General features: G+C 39.0%; 1 long non-coding RNA gene across 2 annotated transcripts in view; it reads right to left on the bottom strand.

Moving 5' to 3' along the window:
* Positions 1–21,636, bottom strand: part of LOC107313379 (uncharacterized) — a 519,257-nt gene extending 497,621 nt beyond the window's left edge. For both annotated transcript variants that reach the window (XR_004307159.2, XR_004307160.2), the window contains exon 1: positions 21,521–21,636. This is a non-coding gene — a long non-coding RNA (uncharacterized LOC107313379). The remainder of the gene's footprint in view (positions 1–21,520) is intronic.
* Between the last annotated feature and the right edge of the window lie 686 nt (positions 21,637–22,322).

Here is a 22,322-nt window from a genome sequence, read left to right as displayed (position 1 = left end):
TCAAATCTATATATGTACCATAAGACTGTTCTGGTATTTAAAACGCTGCTGATAATAGATTTAAAAGGGCCAACAAAATATACAAACTTGTTTATTTTGAAGCTGTTTTGACCTTGGAACTCTTTACAAATCAATTTCTAAGGTCACCAGTTTGCTTTTAATGAATTTAAATCTCCTACACAGAGATGCACATCTCCCACAGGAAAAAAAATATACGTATATAAATATAATATATACATATCTATATAAGGATTGCAAATCATGGTTTTGGGAGAGTACCTGTAATACAGCATATAGCAGGGCATTCATACTCGTAGCATGCACAAATTATCAACACAGCATCTAAATTAAATTTTAGACACTTTGTTTAAAAAGCATTTCAATAATCTCTAAAGAAAAATGTATCAACAATTCTGAATCAACTTACTAGAAATTTGTATTCTATGGGAAGCATCAGAGCCAACTTTTTCTTTCCGGCTGGTAAAGAACAATTCTCATCTTACCCTCATTTTCCACCAAAGGAAAGCAGCATTTCATGCTCAGATTATTTTTTTTTTTAATTTTTTTTTTTTGGCTTGTTTATAATCATTCCAACAAAACAATTTACCACAACATATTTATGTCCCATTCCTGAGAGAATTTATACACAATTTTTAGTTCTTTGTAAACAAGCTGCTGCAGTTAATGAATCTACTCATAAGTAAAGCTAAGTGTGTACATTTGCATGACTGGAGTCTAAAATCAAGTTACTCAGGAAAAAAATTGGCCATGTACAGTCTAATCACATATAATATCAGGTCCACATCCACAGTATCTGGTGCAATTTGAATAGCTCATTTTAAGCAGTTTATTTCTATATTAAGGTTATGTGTGCTGACTCGTGTGCAGTGGCGCAGCTGGACTTTTTCCCATATTACAAAATGGAAATAAAAATATGCATTTCATTGCAGCTGACATCTAATGTAAGGCTGGTCACGAGAAAAAAAAATGCAAATGTCTTTACAATTGATTATTAAATACTGAGAAAAGTATTAAGTGACTGCAGAGTTTTGCAGTTCATCATAAGAAATAATTCAATTACTAGATAGAGTAATTTTAATACTAGCACATGAAAACTGCAATGGCAGACTTTGGACTTGATGTGAATTCTTCATAATCTACACCTAAATTATACCTCCATGTGTGCCAAACCATGCTTAAAACTGTTTCAATTAGATAGGAACAGATTTGATGCTGGGTTAATTTGGTTGGTTGGGTTTTGCTTGGTTTTATTTTGCATCCAATGGACATCCCCATGGAAAGACAAAAAAAAATAATTAAGATCCAGTACAAAAAACTAAAATAAAATGCTTCCTAAGTATTTGTATGGCAAGCAGATGGAAACTCATTTCTTTCCCCTGCAGGAAAACAACAACAATAAAAACAACATCTGAGAAACAAGTTCAACTCACCAATTTGTTCCAACAAAATGTTATCTGAATCTGACACATTTCAATTACTTATGTAATCAAATCATAAATGAAAATCATCCAGCATTCAAAATACCTCTAATGTTCCAAGTCAAAATATATTCTTTATAGAGAAGGCTAACTCACATCATTACTGCTCAAATTGATTACCACAAACTGTTCCTATAATTAGATACAACTAACGTAATTTAAGGAAGAGAAAACTATTATTTGAAACTTAGAACTAAGTAATTTTGTTGCCTTCCAGTCAGTTACCATGCAGGAAACGTGCTACCTTGCTAATTGATTATTATTTGAAACATCACACAATCTAATTCTGAAGACACTTTTTTAATGTGGTACCTTCCAAATATATTTCAAAATAACAAATCTGGTGAGTTTTTGCTGAAGAAAAAAAAGCACACAACTCCTCCTGTTAGTAGAGAGCACAAGCTCCCTACTAACCAGTAAGCCCAAGGCACTATAGTTTCTGATCTGTGGGCTGAAGGCCTCACATGAACAAAGGCAGGCACACTAAACACATAAACTTAGTTTATCTCAGTTTTCAAGCCATGAAATACAAGCCCAATTTACAACAACACTTCATATTGAGCATGACTCACCCACCTACAAGTAAATAGTCTGAGACCACCCACTTTTATGAAAGTCACCGAGTAGCGTTTTCTAGCTAATAAACTTGCCAGCATAACACATTTTAGACTATTGATATCACACTAAAGTACCTCAATGACTGTTTTTCTCACTACTTACAACAGCAGCAGCACTCTCAGGGGTGTGTTTGCAACCTTCATCTTAGGATAAGTACTGTATGCACACCCTTCATCCCACACAGAGAAATGGAAAGTCATGTTACAAAGACGATCATCATAGCATCATCTGAGTTCTTGTAAAGGCACATGCTCATGTTAAAAGGCAGTACTATGGAACCAAGAGAAATAGTTACTTATTAAAAGTTAATAGCACACCCATATTCATTCTATGGAAGTTAACAGGAAAAAAAAAAACCAACAAATCGATTTCTAACTTTCTTCTAAATAGCAAGTGCCAAAAAGTCAATTGCTTTAAGGTGATCTCAGTTTGGCATTGGGCAAACCATACAATTACAATTCTCTTTTACCCATGTGACCCAGTTTAAGGTCTAGGACATGATACTTTCTGACAGATACAGCATTCCCTTTTTACCTTGAAAGTGGGAACACCTGACTATTCAAAAAAGTAAAGTCACTGAGGTGGGTAGCACCAATACTGAAATATTTGATGCAGTCTGAGCTTCAGCAGGATTTCTCAACTGACTCACAATTTGGTATATTGCAGGCAAAAGCTCTGAGCAAACACCCCTGTCTGCTGTCAGGTCCAAACCTAAAGCCTGCTAGTTCAAGCGTGAACCTCTGTTATGCTAAGCCTTAATACCAAAGAGACGGACAAACAAGAAGGTGGGTGGCTATGTGTGAGAACTGCAGGTGAGAAATAAAGACTCGCCCCCATGATGTACATTATTACTGTCAAAATGGACATAATCATGCATGTGGGGATCAATTACAAAGCTCAGAAACATATCCTTGACCTTCTCCAATTTCAATATATTTAAAAGTAGTTGTTTCTATTGATATATCAAGAATGTATTTTCAGAAGAGAGCAAGTAAAATATAACACCCTGAATGAGATTCTGAATGAGATTCTGCATCCATGAGGACAGAATCGTAACATTAAGCACCTCAGTACAACAGATAAAAGTACCACTCCCCTGCAGTGGGAAGTCAGTCATTGCTGTCAGGACAAAGTATCTACAGCGGACACAGCCGGTATCTCCTGGAAGCCAAGATTTGGTTGCTCAATATTTGTCAACAGTTCTCCTCCATGACCAAGTTCACAAATAACAAGGTAAGAAACATATCTATAAGGTCGTAGGTTCACGTTATGTGTTAAGCAGTTAAGTGGACACAGAAAATCCCAGTTGTCTTCTCTCAGAGAAGGAAAGAAACAACAGGTAGGCACAGAGCAGTGATGATCATGTAGGCATCATTGAAGAGATCACCACAGAGTCCACACTAACACATCACTGCCACTTTGTTGCCTGGGTCAACTTGTGAAAAGATGCTTACTCAGCTCCACAAGCTCTTGGAAGAATTTTACCTCCATTTAAACCATTTTGAAGGTAGTCCTGTCTTCCCCCCAAAAAAACCTCTCAATTCTACCACAAGAATAAGTTGGCAACACACATTGGTATGCAGAATATAACCAGAACACTGTGCAATAAGAAAATATAATTAGAGCAGGGCGTGGAAAAGAAGCAGATCTGTCCACTGGGAGAAGAAAAGCAAACTGGCATCAAAGGAGAAAACACTTTCAGTAAACTGAGAATTGTTTTTGTTCCAATATTTCATTTGGTGATGTTACTGTTCAAATTCTTAGGAACTGCCACTTGTCAACTTTTAAAGCACTTTACCAACAGTGTTGGAACATTAACCTTAATGTAACTGAAGGTTGCTACACACACACAAATCCCTGCCCAAAAACAGATATTGCAGTTAGCAATTAAATGCAAAGAAGAAAAGACAGATGTAGAGAAACCAGTATTATGCTTTTATAGCTCCCATGTTGATATTCAATAGTGAATGTTGAGTTTTAGTGGACACATCATTGGTTTGTTAATAGCAGCAGTTATAAAAGCCTTAATGAAGCTCCATGTGCACCCTGACCATGTGAAATAAAATCCCATAATCTTGTTTCACCACCCTGAAAATATATGTAATATGCTGTTACTTTCAATTATTATTTTGCTGTGGAATCAGGTTCATATTTGGTTTACCTCTTCCTGTCACTAGCTATTTCTTCCATTGTTTTAACATTCTGAATTATTAAGGGTCAATGCATAACAGCTCTCAGATTTGGTGGTCAGAATACTGCAATGATTCCCTTGTGTTCATCTTTGCTCTCTGAGCACTTGCAACGAAAACTGCCCTCAAATTCAGTGTTTGTGTTTATGAGGCTGCGGTATCAGCTAAGTAAGCTCAGAGTGCAGTTCTGGTGATATACCATATTAGGAAGCTAGTATCAAAGACATCCAGAGCTTTCCATACCCATCTTTTTACTATGTAACTCAGGAACAAACATTTTTTTCCTGTCAGTCCCTCTCTGGGAGACAGTTCATTAAAAAAGCATCAGAAATTGCTTGCTCTTTTGGTGATGGATTTTGTGCTCATAAGAAGTGACAGATAATGTTGGTAGCTGCTGTTCAGTCTTTGGGATGTTCATCTGCCCAAGAAGCCATCCCAATTCCCAGTTCACCAGTCAGGTTTATAAATCGTGCAGCAGCAAGTTGTGTTAAATGGAAACACTACAGTGTTCATTGCCACAAAACACCATCTCCGAGCCTTTGACACTAGTGATTTAATAAGTTCTTCTCCATGCTGTTGCCACAGGGTTTTAAATAGACCTACCTTACAGACTATCATCAAATGAGACACGGGGCACTAAACTGCCTGCTGTCTGAAAACGGCCAGCATTCAAACCACTTGTAATAACCACTTGTAATAACATATGGCCATTAAAAAATAAAAAAAATGCAATGCCTTCATCTCATTCCACTTTGCTGGCAATTGTACACAACCATCCAGTTACAGCATCAGCTATAGAAAGTAAAGATCACAGTTGAACTTCATAAGATAGTTCACAGAATCTGGTGGCACAGTAAAGGTCATCATATATGTACACTGGAATAGTTACTAACAACATAAACGTCCTTATACCTAGATTCTTCCTTCCAATTCACAACAGGCCTAACATTCCATATGTTCCTCTTCTGACAAGTCCAACTAGTTTCAGAGCACGTAACATGTCTTTCAAGAAGACAACTGCACACAACCCACCTCAAAGTCATCTTGACAAAGCCTGACTTGATTTTTAACAGTGGTGAGAAAGATTCATTATTTTATGCACAGAGACAAACACTCATTTCCAAGGAAAAAATAATGTGCAAAACAGAATGTCTCATTTTAGTTTCACAAATCTCTATGATGGACTAGTTCAGAGTTATGATAGCCTTGAGATGCCCAAGGTCTACCAAACAGATTTCAGGGCCCTGGGAAGATTATTAAAGGAATCAAGAGCATAATCAGTGTTTTCTTCAATCCCTTCTGTAACAGAGAGAAAGGGAAAGAAACAGTTGAGTCCAGGCCATCACTGCTGGCTCCAACACTGATGCCTCCACAAGAATTTTGGGTTTTATCATCACAGAAAAGTCTTCAAGATGAGATATATGCTGGGGTCTAAAAGGACCTATTTGTCTCAATGAGGGAAATGTTTCTTGGTCCAGACCCAGTCAAAATAGATTGAGAGGGTTTTAAACCAGGATCAATGAGGGAACATTTCATGATGTTAAGACAACAGGTGGTACACAGCATCATCTGAGTATAGCAAGGCTAACAAGGTGCATCTATGTTGCTCCAGTGGGCAGAGGTGGCAGATTCAGGAGCACATCTGAAATGCTTGTATACCGTCACACAGAGTACGAAGAACTAACAGGATGAACTCTGGTCCTGTTCCAGAACTATGATACTATCAGTGTTAGTGAGATCTGGTGGGAGAAGTCCCACAGCTGGAGTGCTGGGATGGAGGGCTACTGGATAGTCAGAAAGGACAGGTGGGACCTGTGAGGTAGAGATGTTGGACTGTTCATACAGAAGAGATGTGCATTTTGAGAAGTCTTGTGTTAAACTTGCCCCACAGCTGGATCTCTGAACAAAGAATATTCAAAGGGACTCAGACCCACTCAAGGGGAAAGCCATCGTGCCTTTCTTTGCACATCAGAATTAATGTCTAGCAATGGATACACAAGTATATATTTCTGGTACTAACTCATTCTGTATCAGAACATGGGTAGTAGAAAGTTAGGTTCTCACAGTAGTAGTTTGTAGTCTCCATTGCAAAACCATTGTTACTCTTGATTTATTCCTCAGGAAGCTAGGCTCCCATCATAGGATATAAAGGCTAGCTATGCTCATTCAACCTTACCTGAGAATGCCACATAGTAATGTCTGGGTTTTTTTTAATCTCTCAAAATTCAATAGGAATTGTGAAATGCTGTTTTTTTTCTCCTTTACAGCTTGAACACTAGAATGCAGGCACCCACAAGTTACTCTTCATTCATCCACTAACAGCACAGCAAAATTTTGAGCTGATGCCACAAAGACTAGAAGCTGTAATCCAGTCTACTCCATAAAACCTAAAAGGTATCAACTTCAAAGTAAGCACTCAATTTATCCAGAACTATGGAGTGTACAACTTCACACATCCAGACATCTGTGAGCCAACCTAAAAGCTACACATTGCAGCGTACTGCAGTGTTTTCTGAACTAAGATTATTTTTATGAACACGGTACTAGTGGCTAGCAGAATCGCCTATGAACTCAAACAGGATGCACAACACTAAATCATATATCATCTGTAGTGGGAATCATAGAACTGGAAGGGTACTCACCAAGACACTGTACCTGCCTCATAAACAGCAAATAGTAGTAGAAGCATTTAGTTTACTTGCACACAGTTTACTGTACCGTTGAAAACAAACAAAAAAAAAGCAGTTTTTTGAAAGATTACATTAGCTGAATATTGAAGAGGGTACCTTTCTGCCTTGTTCCAGAGTTGGCCCCTGCATCTCATGTTACTTTTTAGAAAAGGAGGGACTGTTCCTTCCCTAAGGGTACCTTAGGAGTGCTCTGTAGAGCGAGGCTGATGAAAGACCAGAAGATCAAGCCTAGAGCCTGACTGTGGTGCACAGTACAATTTCACTTAAATCATGGAAACGATGAAAAGAAATTTGATTTTATAAGAGACTGTACTTAGTCTGGATGGGATGAAGCTCATTTTCCCCACAGGAGCACATGTAGTGCTGTGCATTGCACCTGTAGCTAGAGCAGCATTGATACTGCAGTGACACTGATGCTATTGTTGGCACATCACAGCTTTCTCTCTAACTCCCCCACCCTACCCCCTCCAAAAACCAGCGGGCTAGGGGTTGGCAAGAAGCAGGGAAGGATACAGTCAGGAAACTGACTTAAACTGTATGGCATTATGCTCAGCTATAAATAAATTGAACTAAAAACAAATAAATTGATATGAAATTTGAGTTCTGCCAATACATAGACCACACATGTATGCAAAACTGTTGATCACAGCCTGACCATCTGATTAACCACCTGAGGCAAGCAATGAGTCAGCTACAGGAACACAGCGGAAGGTAATTCAGCTGTGCTGTCAGAAAGGGTGGAGCTCCCAGATCTCCTTTAAGGGCTGACTACCACTAAGGCAGGGTCTCTTTCTCTCAAGATCACTCCTGTGTGGAGTTTACTGCAAACCTCCATCATTGGTGAGCATTTTCCATTTATCAGAGATTATCTTTCTATCGCAATAATCTTTCAGAAGAAACATCTGCTTAACCTTTGTTTACCTATCAACTGTATAATTGTGTAACTGTACAATGTACTTTGAGTGTTTACAGTAAGGAAGCTTCTCCTAGTATCAAGCATAGATCTTTATTGCTTCCAATTAGGTTAAATACTACTTCTTGGCTTAGCCTCAAAAGGAGAAAAAAATTTAATTGCCCTTCACTTGAAAGCACTTTGTACATTGGAAGAGATCTAATTTTTAGACTAAGCAATCAGTTTCTTTTTCTTAAAGGTAAAACTCAGTAACATTTACAGCTTATCATTCTTGTTAAAAATGGTAAGCAGTCACTGTGGGACTCTGAGATCAACCTACACTTTCTTGGAATACTAAGGCTACCTAAATCAGTAGTCTAACTGGGTTCCTACTCCTGTCAAATAAAAGAATAAGTACCTCACTTGACTATTAATGTATCCCAAAATACTAACAACCATCTTTTCTGCAACAGTATTGCCTTGTTGACTCTACTACATACTCCAATACACCAGAAAGATTGCTCCCCTACAGCTGCCTGAGATTCCAAGGGATTGCTTGTGTCTGAACCGAAACCAAATAACAGAAAGCTCTTAGGTTCAGACCAGCAGGGGAGATTCAGGCTTGACATTAGGAAATATTACTTCTCAGAAAGGGTGTTCAGGCACTGGAATGGACTACCCAGGGAGGTGGTGAAGTCACCGATCCTGGGGGTGTTTCAAGGAACAACTGGAAGTTGTGTTGAGGGACATGGTTTAGTGGGAGCTATTGGTAATAGGTGAATGGTTGGACTGGGTGATCTTTTAGGTCTTTTCCAACTTTGGTGATTCTATGAATACAAAATATGAGCTTTAAGTACCATAGTGTATGACTTGCTATGACTGCTACTGGTAGCAAGACTAAGAGAACTGGAACTGAAGGACTAGACAAGATTCTTAAGCCTTCACATGTCTAGCTCTTTTCTGTGCTCACGTGTTCTGTCAGGGTGCAGCTAAATATAAGAGGCAGACTGCTGCAGGAGCTCCTGGATAGTAATAGATGGAAGACAATCAGATTTATATACACATGAAACAGACCTTATTTCTACAGTGATATCTAATAGGAGGCAAGTTACTATTTTCAACACTTGCTAAGGTCAGTAGGCAACAGAATACAAGTTCAGTTTATTTTTACAATCTTTTATCCATTTAACACCTAACTGATAATGATTTTTAGGTCACTTAATCCCTGGACTGGTCTTAGCTAAATTAAGATTGAATGAAAAGTATTTTCTATTCAGAAACACACTTCCCTGTACCACTGTCATGCAGAAGAGAAACTTAATTGAGGGAAGCATAATTACTATCATGAAAAATCCTGTCCAAAATTTCCAGAGGCATAACAGGATAGAAAAGTTATAAACTTCAGCAGTGATAATTACAACTAATGGAGAAAATAGAAGCACTCCTTGGACTAACCAGCACCATCAGATCATTGCTATTAACAGGACACAACCACAGAGAAAAATGAAGACGTTTCCACTGTTCTTCATCATATGGTGCATGAATTCTTCAGTCCACAGGAGATGCAGGATATCAATCATCATTTTGTCCATAATTCTTTTATCAGAGGAGCTTTAATTAATACACATAGCTAACTCCCAGGTAAGTGCAGCACACATCATCAGTATCTGACCCATGTCAGTCCTGACTAGCAAGTTTTCTTCAAGCTCTAAGCTTCCAGAAGTCTGATAACTCACACACAAACAACAAAGAACAGTATTTTCCAGCGATGGAGGTGGAGGAAAAGCAGGGGGGGGGGGGGGGGGGGGGAAACAAAACAACCCACCAAAATACCAACCTACCTGTGTGAATGCAATTTTAAGTATCAACAAGTCCTTCAGCCCAGTCATTTATAATTCCAACCATTCCTGATCATTGATTGCTCCTAAATGACATGGCATACAGTGCAATTGATAACAAATTATCTCCCTTCATCTCACCTTGACAGGAAAAGAGGGATCTCACTAAGTCAGTCTAGAAAACACATGTATATCCTTAAAATTGAAGCCTTCTTGCTTAAATTTTTATAACCTCTGAAGCAATTCTGCCAATCCCTTAGTTTGATTAAAAAATAATAATAAAAACGTGCACACACATCAGAAACAGGCCACTAAAGTTAAGCACTGAAAACCTTAAATGGATATGGGAAATACAAATCAGATTTGAATAATTCAGTGACCAATGCATAACCGTAGCAGCATGCATTTCCAAAGGGTAAGCATATAGCACTTAAAAGAACAGAGGAAAGGAATGAGAATAAAGAACCAAAACAAGACTGTCATGCTCATACTTGGTAGCAGAGACTCCAGCACTCATCTCTAGAGCTGAGCTACAGCCAAAGAAAGTGCCTTTCCTTCCAGCCCCATACCCTCAAAAATCCTGAGTTTGCTTCCTGAGAACCAAGACCACCTTATGGTTGACACAGACATTTGCACACATGAGCAGCTTGATCTCACACAAAACTATGGGGTGGGACAAGACTGATTTTTCTAAAGAGCTTAACCAAAAACTTTTCAGGCTTAAAATGATCAGAAACTGGAATGTATGAACCAAAGCTGAAGTAGAAACATGTATCTGCATCTATGACCTGGAAATGCATTTCTTGGAGCTGTGGATGGCTGTACAACTAGGTAGAAGCCAACATACTACAACTCTTCACAGTGCAAATTCCTTGTTTCTGACACTAAAGTCTACAACTTCTACATAGTGTTCCCAGTTTTCTTTCAGCTCATACATGAGGCATTTCATTTTTCCTGTCCATCTTCCTCTGCCATGCACGCTCACAGTTTCCACTTCTTAGCCTTGACAGGGGTTCAATTAAATGTGCCTCAGTGCCCATCTCTGCAATGCACAAAAGCAATTGAATACCATAAGAAAAAGTTACTCTGAACCTATTCACATTATTAAAAGCCACCTGACTGCCTTTTGAACTTCTTTTTTCTCCCTCTAAAAAAAGATGACCAGCACAGACAAATGTCCTTCAGAATTCCTTCTGCTTTTGTCATTAAAAAGCCATTATCAAAGGAGATCTGAACATATTATTTCTGCAGTTATATTACAGACACTCAACTTACCCAAGAAATGGAAGACAGCACTCAAATCCTCTTGAGAAAAAACAAAAACATCAACAACAAAACACCAAAACCAGCCACATGCACACGCTACAGCACCCACCACATCTGTATTCTTTGACAACTCCGAAGAAAATAGCTGATTTCCAACCTGCAAAGGCAGTCATGAGGAAAACAAAATTCAGCTCTTTTACCATGAACTGGATTCCTCTCCTTTTTAATAAAAGGAATCAGAAAATAGGAGAAACCAATTTCTATGGAAATAAGTGTTCCTTCCCATCACTGTTATATACCAAACATTTCCCAGAGTTCTCATCAGTCTGAGAACAGAGCCAACACCCAGTAGACTCAGAAAGGAACTAGGAATTTCTTCATTATGCCTCAAATCAGAGTCAGTACTAGAGACTCTGTACTGTTGCCTAACTCCTTTTAACCCTCTGAGCACACACTTGAGCAAGATGACTTAACATCAGCAGTTTCACTAGAGAATCATAAAATGGCTTGGGTTGGAAGGAATGCAACCCCTCTGCTGATGGCAGAGCTGCCAAACACTAGACCAGACTGCCCAGGGCCCCATCCAGCACTGAATGCCTCCAGGAACTGAGCATTCACAACTACATCAAACAACCTATTCTGGTACCTTACCACTGTCCAAGTAAAGAATTTCTACTTATCCTGTAACCTAGACCTCCCCTCTTTTAGATTGGAGCCATTCATCCTTGTCCTGCCACTATCTGCTCCATCTTGCTCAGTATCATCTTGCATCTGTTACCCTCCTGCTCAAAAGCTCCGCTCACATACTGGATGGCTGCAATAAGGTCTGGGAAGAGTCTTCTCCAAGCTGAGCAAGTCCAGCTCCTTCAACCTTTCTTCATAAAAGAGGTGCTCTCCAATCCTTCAATCAGCCCCTTGGTCCTCCTCTCAATTCAAGAGTTCCTGCATACTCTTAGAAACTCTAGAATAAACAGTGCCATTGCCAATGCAATTTACAAAGATAAGTTATTTTTACTTAAAATCAAGGAGAAATTAGGGTTCAGTATTCTACAGAATAAAACTTCATGGAACTCCTACTACTACATGCACTTTGAACAACCTCCTTGCTCAAAAACAAGCTGCCAAAAATACAGCTAAGTGACATTGCATAGAGGGAAAGTCACAGAAGCACAAAATGACCTGGGTTGGAAGGGACCTCAAGGATCATGAAGTTCCAACTACCCTGCCTGGCAGGGCCACCAAACTTCCACAAGTTGCATTCACATTGAAAAAAAAAAAAAAAAAAGAAAATGAATGTAACTAAAAGGCTGGCAAAGAGCAAAGTGGAAAATTCATTATTAACTAATCACCTAATGCCATATTCAGAAGCTCCATAAAAGCACACTAGAATGCTCCAGTTCAGTTTCCAACCAGAGAATCTGTAGTGGAGGTGATTCAGCTTCCTGTCCTGTAGTTTAGATACCAATTTCCCAGTTGCTCCATTCGAGTTATGGTTGACACTGCAGGCTGAACCCTCACAGCTGAAACAAGGTTAAATGTTTAGAAGCCAGAAAGCACAGTATGTCTGGATCATCATATGTCTGCCCCATTTAAAGGACTCTCCAGTAGCAGATATTAAATCTCCAAAAAGCCATTTACAAGTGCTACTAAGCATTACACAGTGCTCTCTTTCAACAGGAGCTAAAGATGCTATTTTTTGGCTCCTGCCTGGAGCACTGCACTCTCATCCCCATTTTCAGAGAAATTTGAAGGATGCATATTTCTCACAGAAGACAATAAAAAGCTACGCTGTGGGGACCCTGCCAGCAGCAACTGCTGGAAGAACTCAGCATAGGAAGGACTCTAAGGGGCAAGGCGACAGTTGCTTTGGTCCTCCTGTGTGTGACTTGATAATTACAAATGTAAAACAATTACCAACATACCCAAGAATGCCTTAATATCATGTCCAAGCTTACCACTCCTCTGACAGACCTGAATCTCTTATAACAAACAAATGCCAAACAACCGCAATTATTTCTGATTATCCAAGCTATGTATTTTAGTCTGAATTTGGCATATCCCCAAGTCTTTTCCTCTTAAATAGTTGCTTGTCTTCTCTCATAAAATAAATCCCTTGATCTCTTTGTTTCTTGGTTGGCAAGTAGATATAACTGCTGGGGTTACTTTCAGCCTCCAGATGTGACCAGTAGAGTTGACAGAGTTGATACATAGCTCTTAACCTTTTCTCTGTGAATCTAAGGAGATTTTAAACTACTGTTTTTGTAATAGCCTGTGTGAGAAAGTCTTTAGCTATCTCCTTCCCAGGCTCACTGCTCAAATGCTCAAAATAAAGTCATTCTCCAATATAATTTCAATACAGATATCTTTAAATCTACCCTTTAGGAACCCCCTGCATCAGTCAAGACCATAATTGTACACCGCTGGGCACAATTCTTCTTGTCATTCCTATTAAAAACGGTAGCTCAGAGTTAAAACGACATCGGTAATTAGCCATTCTGTATCTCAGAATAAAGGGATTCTCTTTAAGAATCTACATGTTCTGCCAAATATTTAGGAAGCTGGATTTCTTTTTAACTTGAAGAATATCAGTCACTATCCAAGACTAGCTAGCATTAACAAACTAAGATGACAAGAAAGCTCCCTGGCCTTTCCACTCAACATAATAATCCTCACCCGTTCTTTATCACTTGTTCATTGGTTGTTCAAAATAGTTTCTGAGCAGAGCTTCACATAGCTATAGAGTTGGACAAAACATAGCACTAGATACAGAAATACAAGTCAAATTACCTGGGCTGGAATGATAAATTGTCTATATGCGTCTTGTCTGAACACTCATTTCCAAAACAGCAATTTATTTTCTCTTTAAGATGTACAACTTATACCATTTATATTTGAAATGCAAATGGAATATGCTTTATATTATTTACTAGTGAATTGTTTCAGAAAAAAAGCATCCCGACTTCTAAACTAATGCCATGAGTTTTATGAGGGATTACATAGAATCACAGAATGGTTTAGGTTGTAAGGGTCTCAAAGATCATCAAGTTCCAGCCCCCCTTCTACAGGCAGAGTTGCCAACCACCAGATCAGGTACTAGATGGATTTAACACTAATACTTCTATCAATACAGTTATAAATCAATCATCTTGAAAAGAAAAAACAAGGATCTCCCCACAAATAAATGATCCTCCATCCAAGGAAAAAAGAGAACAAATCAGCAGATGTAACTGAGACAAATCTTAGCTCAACATCCTTCTCAGGCAGAAAGGGACTTGGGTAAACTCAGATTCAGCGGCAAAGCACCTATTTGTATCCACAAAATAGCTATCAATCATCCTGATATTTTTGTTTCTTCCATCAGTTAAGCCAAACCAGTACAATAAGGAGCTAGCTGTTAGGCAGAAAGAAAGGAAAACTATCTCCTAAGGCCTGCAAATCAGCAAACCACACAGCACCAATGGTGAAGTCCCAATGCACTGATGAAGGATCACTGCCCCATAGAAAAGGAATGGATTTAAGCATATTATTAAATATTTTGTTAAACTTCAGCCTGACTGTCTGAAATCTATAAACAGAGAGTTTAAGCCATTTCAAACATGTTTCACAACTTTATCACCGTAACCCCTCATGTAAGTTACATCACTTAGTTCACGTGACTGAGCTCCAGACGCCACATACACAGCTGTCTCTGGAAAGAAAGACTATGTTGGGGAAGACCTAGTGAACAAGACAGCAGAACAAAGGGAAGATGTGGGGCATTAGAAAGAAATAGCACAGATGTTGTTACATATACACAATACAGCCACCACCCAGCTGTTTATTACACAAAAGTTTTATGCAATCTATAATGGGTTTACTTTATAACCTTCTCTTTCCTTAAGTATTCTCATAGAGCAATCACAATCCCCTTATAATACCAGAAGAGAATCCAGTTTCTCTCACAGAAGCCACAGTCCAGAGAAGGATTTACTTTCTGTTTTGTCCCCATTACCTCTTACGGTACTCTTTGTATTTCTTCAGAAATTTTAATTGGGACTATAATTAGCTCCTACCTCCCTGCCATCACATGCCTTTCCCCAGCTTCGTTTATGAAGTGCTAGATCCTAACAATATTAACATTCTCCTCTGGAACCTCTTGAGATCCTAGCAGTAATTTCATGCATCAATAATGTTTTACTGAAAATAAACAGACATAAAACATGGCTAACTTGGGAATAATCAAGAAATTGCACATGTCCTGATGTTCAGCCAAACTGCCTAGTGACCTCTGTAATTACGTCATTCATTTACATATCCCCATCCAGCCCAATTTCCTTCTTCATGATGGAAAGCATACCTGTCTAGCTAAGCAGACTGAAAAGGTGTGACCGACAAAAGCAATGAAACCTAATGAGACAGAACCCAGATGCCATAAAGGCTTAGACTCATTGGATTGTTTTCATGTAAGGGTTGACGATCAAATTCCAGGACTACAGCAGGAAAGTGTTATTTATTCTGGCACAGTTCTCATTTATACTTTTTAAAGAATTCATACCACCTCTTATGTTTTCACTGCTACAGGCCAACCTCTGCCACATCATTCTAGACAGAACTACTATCCAAAATAACTACACGCTTTCAAAGCTCTGACATTTCCATATCCATAGCCCTCCTTCTCAACAGGCAAAATGGGAACCTTTGTCATATGCTAATAAATGGGCAAATGCCAGAAGAGGGATATATTAAAATTAATTAAAATAAAAATCAGAGTTTAATCCTTCAAACATCAAGATATATTTAGAAGAAAAAGACAATTTCCATCTGCATTACATACACTAATCTCTCCATCAGCAAAACATTCCTGCAGTCCCTTACAGCATAAACACCTGGTAGTCCTTCTCCAAATTATAAACACATTATAGACACATCCGCACTTGGGGGGGGAGGGGAAACCAGCTTTTAGCCCCAAGAGAACCTTGCATTCCTAGTTATATTCTTTATTGCAACAGGAACCAGAGGGCTTCAAATCACTGAAGGAGTGAAAGAGATTTCACAGGGAAACATGGAATCTCCGCTATTACTGAGTTTTTGGAACCTCATCTTGAGTATTGTGCACAGTTTGGAGCACCACAATATAAGGAGAACATCATAGGACTATTAGAGAGCATCCAAAGAAGGGTTTTGAAGATGGTGAAAAGTTCTTGACCTTGTTCTTACTAACAAGGAAGGGCTGGTTGGGGATGCAAAGGTTGGGAGGAGCTCAGGATGTAGCAATTGTGAGATGGCTGAGTTCAAGACCTCATACAGAAGAAGCAAAGCAACAAGTAGGATTGCTACCCCAGACTTCAGGAGAGCTAACTTTGACCTCTTTAAAGACTTATTTGGAGTTATCTCATGGTCTAGAACATAAAGCAAGGGGGACCATGAAAGCTTGACACTTAAACTCTACTTCCTCTAAGCTCACTGAATGCCTTCTCTGCTTTGGTCATTAATGTAACAAGCCCTCAAGAATCCCAAGCATAAGAATCCCAGATCCTGGAGGTAAGAGAGACAGCCTTGGGAAAGGAAGACTTCCTGTTGGTCAAGGAGAATTTAGTCAGAGAACATCTAGCCAAAAAAAAATAAAATAAAATAAATGGATATAGATCCATGAACCCCAACAAGAAGCGCCCGTGTGTGCTAAGAGAGCTGGTAGAGGTGATTATTGAACTGCTATCATCTTTGAAAGGCCTTGACAAACAAGAAAAGTACCTGGAGACTGGAGAATACAGTGTCACTTTATTCTTCAAAAAGGGTAAAAAGGATGATCCAGGAGGACAACTGGTGGGCCATGAGTCAGTGTGCCCTTGTGGCCAAGAAGGCCACTGGTATCTTGGGGTGCATTTAAGAGAAAAAAAAAGAAACACTGCCAGCAGGTCAAGGGAGGTGACTCTCCCTCTCTACTCTGCCCTCATGAGGCCACATTTAGAATATTATGTCCAGTTCTGGACTCCCCAGTTTGAAAGGAAAAAAAAAAAAACCAAAAAAACCAACAACAACAAAAAACCAAAAAACCCACAGATCTTCTAGAAGGAGTCCAGCAGAGGAACACACAGGACTAAAGGGCCTGGAACATCTCCCATACAGGGAAAGGCTGAGTAACCCGGGTCTGTTCAGCCTGAGGAAAAAACAACTGAGAGGGCAACCAATTAATGTTTAAGATTTATCTAAAAGGAATGGGAGGCAAATGGATGAGGCCAGGCTCTTCTCAGTGGTGCATCGTAACAGGACAAGGAGCAATGGCTAAAAACCTGAACATAGGAAGTTCCATATAAACACATGGAAGAACTTTACCATAAGAGGGACAGAGCACAGGGACAGGTTGTCCAGAGAGGTTGTGGAGTCTTGTTCTATGGAGATACTCAAGACACATCTGGACACCCACCTACGCATCCTATTGTAGGGAACCTGTTTAAGCAGCAGGGTTGGACTGAATGATCTCCTGAAAACATTTCCAACCCCTACAATTCTCTGTGACTCAGATTCTTGCAAAGACCTAGAGGACAAGTCATATGAAGTTCATTGGTTTGTTTGACCCAGAGGAGACTAAGAAGAGACCTCACCACAGCCTACAGCTCTCTCATAAGGGGGAGGGAAGGGAAGAGCGCAAACCTGGGTCAGATGGATGAGAGGAAGATTACTCAGCAAAGGTTAATTGGGCACTGAAACAGACTCTCCTGGGCAGAGGTCATGACACCAAACCTGCAAGTTTAATTCTTAGGTAGACCTGCAAAGAGTCAGGAGTTGGATTCAATCTTTGTAGGCCCCTTGCAACTTGGCATATCCAATGAAACATGCACAAAAAAAGTGCATCTTTCTCAGGTCATGGAAATTGAGTGCTTGGCCTTCAAAATTCATCCTTAAGAAGCTTTTTTGGTGTGATTTAATTTCAGAAGAAACTTTGAAAACAACTAGGAGGTCAAGTGAATCTTAGAGTACCTTTCTTTCTTTGCTGAACGATCTTAGATGAAAAAAGTTTAAAGGTTAATTTTCCAAGTATTAAGTGAAGTGTCTCATAGTTACATTTTAGATGGTGTGCTTCAGCAACAGCAGGTCACCTCCAACATGCAGATTTCTTTTATTTTTACAAGCACAGCCCCAAGTTCTTGATAACTGCTGGTGAAAATGCATAGCTAATGGTGGTGACTACATAGGAAAAAAAATAGTCACTTGTAACTGAGAAGATGCCCTATCAAACAACACTAGCAATTGCATAATTTATCTAATTCACAAACTCCAATCGCAAACATCGTACATAAATTTCATCAAGATAACAAACTACAGTGAGTAAAATAAAAGCACAGAAGTGTAATTATACAGTTTCAACAGTTGCTCTTGTCAGGGCTGTAGAAAGTCCCTACATGAATCTGAAACCTCACTCAGTTGTGCCACATTCAGCCTAAGAACCACTTCCCATACCAAAGCTCTTCAATCCCAGATTCAAGGTGAAGTCCTGCCAAAGGCTAAGTGCTTCAGGAAAAGGTGTTAAAATATCCTCACATCCTAGCCTTCACAGATTCATGCTCACTCTTATTTGCAAGAAACGTTCTCTTTTTAGACCTACCAGTATCATTAAATACTATCATTCTTGGTATTAAAGACAAATCTCTAATCCATCATTCCAGTACTAAGGACTGAGACACATCTGAGCTCCCCTTCCTTGCTGAGCAGCAGGTGTGAATGAAGCAGAAGCAGATATGTCACATCACATGTGAAAAGAACAGAAGTAGTTAGATAAATGTGGCCCAACAGACAATGGGCTAAAGAAAGACTCTAAAAGATGAGAGTTATCTCTGTCAGAGACTTTGCAGTGTCCCTGATCCAACTGCTTATCGTCTTTCCCCTATCATAGCAGCTCAGATCGAAGCTTGCCCAGCAATGAAAAACATCTATTTACTTGGCATAAAGAGTAAGAGACCCTCATCTTAATTTGATCCTCTTGGCACCACTGTAATTATAAACAACAATAATCAAGGGAAATGATCAAATAACTAGTGTGAAAAAAAAACACTGAAATGCATCTTATAAATTATTCAAGCAGTCACAGTTATTAACAGCTTCCTACATTATTGAAAGTAAGCCAACAATAATTTTTTGTTTTAAATAATTTCCATCCATTACCATCACTTAAGACAAAACTGCAGTGGCATATTGAACCTCAGAGAGGACATCACTACTGCTAAATGTTGCTTTTGGACAGAAAGCCTTGCAAGGAAATTCTTACCCTGCAAGGATTTGCAAAGTCATAATAATATTTCTGTGTCCATATTAAATGTTATAGGCTTTTTTTTATTACCCAATATAAATATGGGACCTCTATTACTTGCCATACTATCTTAAAATAATTCCAAGGTTGTGCTGTCATACCTAAACCCTAGAAATTTGTAACCTTAATTCAAACACTGGAAATGTAACAACGTGCAACAAAAGAAACAATGTAACACCAAGTACAGTTTTCTACTACAATAAACTGGAGAGTGGCTGAGCAGAAAATTCATCTCGTGTTTTAATACATATCAGTTGTGTTATGCATCAGTAGTCCATAAGCAGAGATCAGACCTCTATCAAATGCTTGAATGATAATGTCTCCCGAAGCCATTTCTAAAGAGTCAAAAGACAACAGCAATGGCTTTCTGAAGTCAATTGTTCAGTTCTCTAAAGTTGATGCAACAAAGGAAACTAGTTTCACTCACATTCACTTTGTACTAAATACATCCAGTCTTGGCTCCTGATCCTCTGCACTGCATTTTATCAAAGTATTTCTACAAGATTTAACTTCTGCACTGATAGAGAACAGTAAGAGAAAGCAGACATATCTCCTTAGCTGCCAGGAAGTAGGAGCAGAGAAATTCCTTGTACTTCACATTACTAAGACTTCAAAAAGGGCAGCAACAACACACATCATGACGACTCTGTCTACCAGCCTGTTTGTTAGATCTTAGTTTTTTTGCACAATAACTCATGACTTAATCCAACAGACAGTCAAGCACACCACTTGCTCACTCCCCCTCATTGGGATGGGGGACAGAAAATGAAAAATATAAAACAGTAAATAAAGGGATATTAGTAATAGTACATGTAAGTACGTATATAGAACCAAAATGACGCAGACTTCTCTCGTAAAACAGTCTAGAACACCGATAAGAAAATGCTACACATTAAGTCACTGTATCATATCAAACTATAACTCCACTTAGCAGGAAAACAACAGGGCTTACAGAGATAGGAGAGAATCTGCTACCAAGCACCAGGTTCAGCCTGTAACATATAGCATAGAAGTCCTGGACTACAAAGATCAATAAAGCAGTGGCTTTACTGAATGCACCAGTCTACCTATGTTACACATTTCACACTATGAAACAGTGAGAGCCGCATCCCACTGAGATCTGTGTCTAAGCATATATTAGGAGACCTCTCATTTATCTAACCTTCTCCAAAATAGACACAGTTTAAAGAACCAGAAAGGTCAAAGTTTGAACAACAGCAGTTTAACAAAATTGCATACTCAAAGTTGTTGGTTGCTGCACTAGGGATGCCTCCGCTTTTCCAGGCAGCATAGGTTTCATAGTTGAAAGTAAAACATACTTGAATAGGACCTCAGAGAATGCTGTCTCTGCCTCCATCCCAACACTGGAAGAGTGCAATTTTGTTGTTCTTCGTTATCATGAAAGAACCAAAGCACCAAGTCCTGACCATCCATCAACAGACATAACACAAGAAGTGAAGCACAGACCAATGGCTTGTGGAAAATACCTCTGCTTAAGGAAATAGCTGAGAACAACCACATTAATCTATGTGGCTATTGTCTTGCATCAGAAAGGGTGCTGCTTCAGGAGTAGCACAAGATAGGGCTCTGAACTAATACCACTACTTCCTGTATAGTCAAACACCTGACAGAGCATAAAGAACTGCAGAAAATTAAACAAACCATTGGCAGAGACTTGTTAGCAAATATACTATTACCAGTACCAAAAATTACTAAAGGTTCAGAGCTGGCAACATTGCTGTACTGACACATGAATTACAAATATCCAAGTAGCACATAACTATACCACCCTTTCACACTCAATAACCAAGCTGTATTTCAGAAATACAACAGAATTACAGATCTTACAATTTTCAGCCTTAGTACCATTACCACTTTGTGGCATGAAAAGGCTAGCAGCAAGTCAGTAGCTCCAGACATTACATTTACATCTTTATCACATTTAGCAACCAGCAAGTTCTGCTGGATCTTTAACAATACACCTCTCACTTTCTGAAAACGCAGGTTGGAATACCCAGTCATGGAAGATCATGTACAACTGCTGCTGCTGCCCAGAGACTGCAGTTTCACACCAGAAAAGAAAACAAATTTACACAGCCAAATATTCAGGACAAGCATTCTTACCAATTCCAGCCTGATCCCATCTATGACTGGATCTCAGCTACAGAATTAAACTAATTCAATTAGAGTTCAGCATTCCTCTAAGAAACAACGAATGCAATGACTGGAAAATTACCATCTTACCTTCAGAGCAAGATAAAGACAGTGCACAGTTGAAGATGTATAAAAACGGATTCCAAAAAGCACAATCAACAGGAAACAGTTCTGCAAGTGCTCTCTGAGCTCAGGCTGAGACAGGGATTCTCTATAAAGACAAACAAACAAAACATTATCATGAAATCATACCCAATGAGAACACGTAGAAAGCAAGAAGTAATCAAGGCAAATTCATCCATAGTCAGAAAGCTTTATAATTATTCATCATTTGATTAGGAAAGCATATCCATGTTCCTTTTTCTCATGGTTGTTCAGATTACATAACACATACCTTATTCTTTGCATGCAGGAAGAAAACCACATATAGAATCACAGAATTGTAGGGGTTGGAAGGGACCTCTAGAGATCGAGTTTTGGGAGGGAATCAACTCTTCCTACAAGCACAGTATTTTCTGTAATGTTAATAAACATTTGTACATCAAGGTTTTACCTCTTACAATTACAATACCTCCTTACTTTCTGGCCAGCATAAGTTCAGTTAAAAAACCTAATTTCATTGAACACATTTGGACAGGTACAAAAACGGAGACATCTTAAGTGTCCCACAAATGAATGTTTATGTTATGCTTTTAACAACAAACACTCCAGAAAGTGATCTTTGAAGTGCAAACAAATCAAAAGACCAATCAACACTTCATTAGAAATAAATACAGCTAGTCAAAACTCCCCAAAGTAATTCTGCTTGCTCTTCCTTCACATGTCTTCGGCTAGACCTCCTATGCTCTCTGGGTCACTGCAAACTCTGCATGAGACCTGTGGTTCCTACACA

Source organism: Coturnix japonica, chromosome 4 (genome assembly GCF_054131305.1).
Source record: "Coturnix japonica strain WE chromosome 4, WE-NBRP24, whole genome shotgun sequence".
Lineage (NCBI taxonomy): Eukaryota > Metazoa > Chordata > Aves > Galliformes > Phasianidae > Coturnix > Coturnix japonica.
Note: the sequence above shows the minus strand (reverse complement) of the source record. Positions and strands in the feature narration are given on the sequence as shown.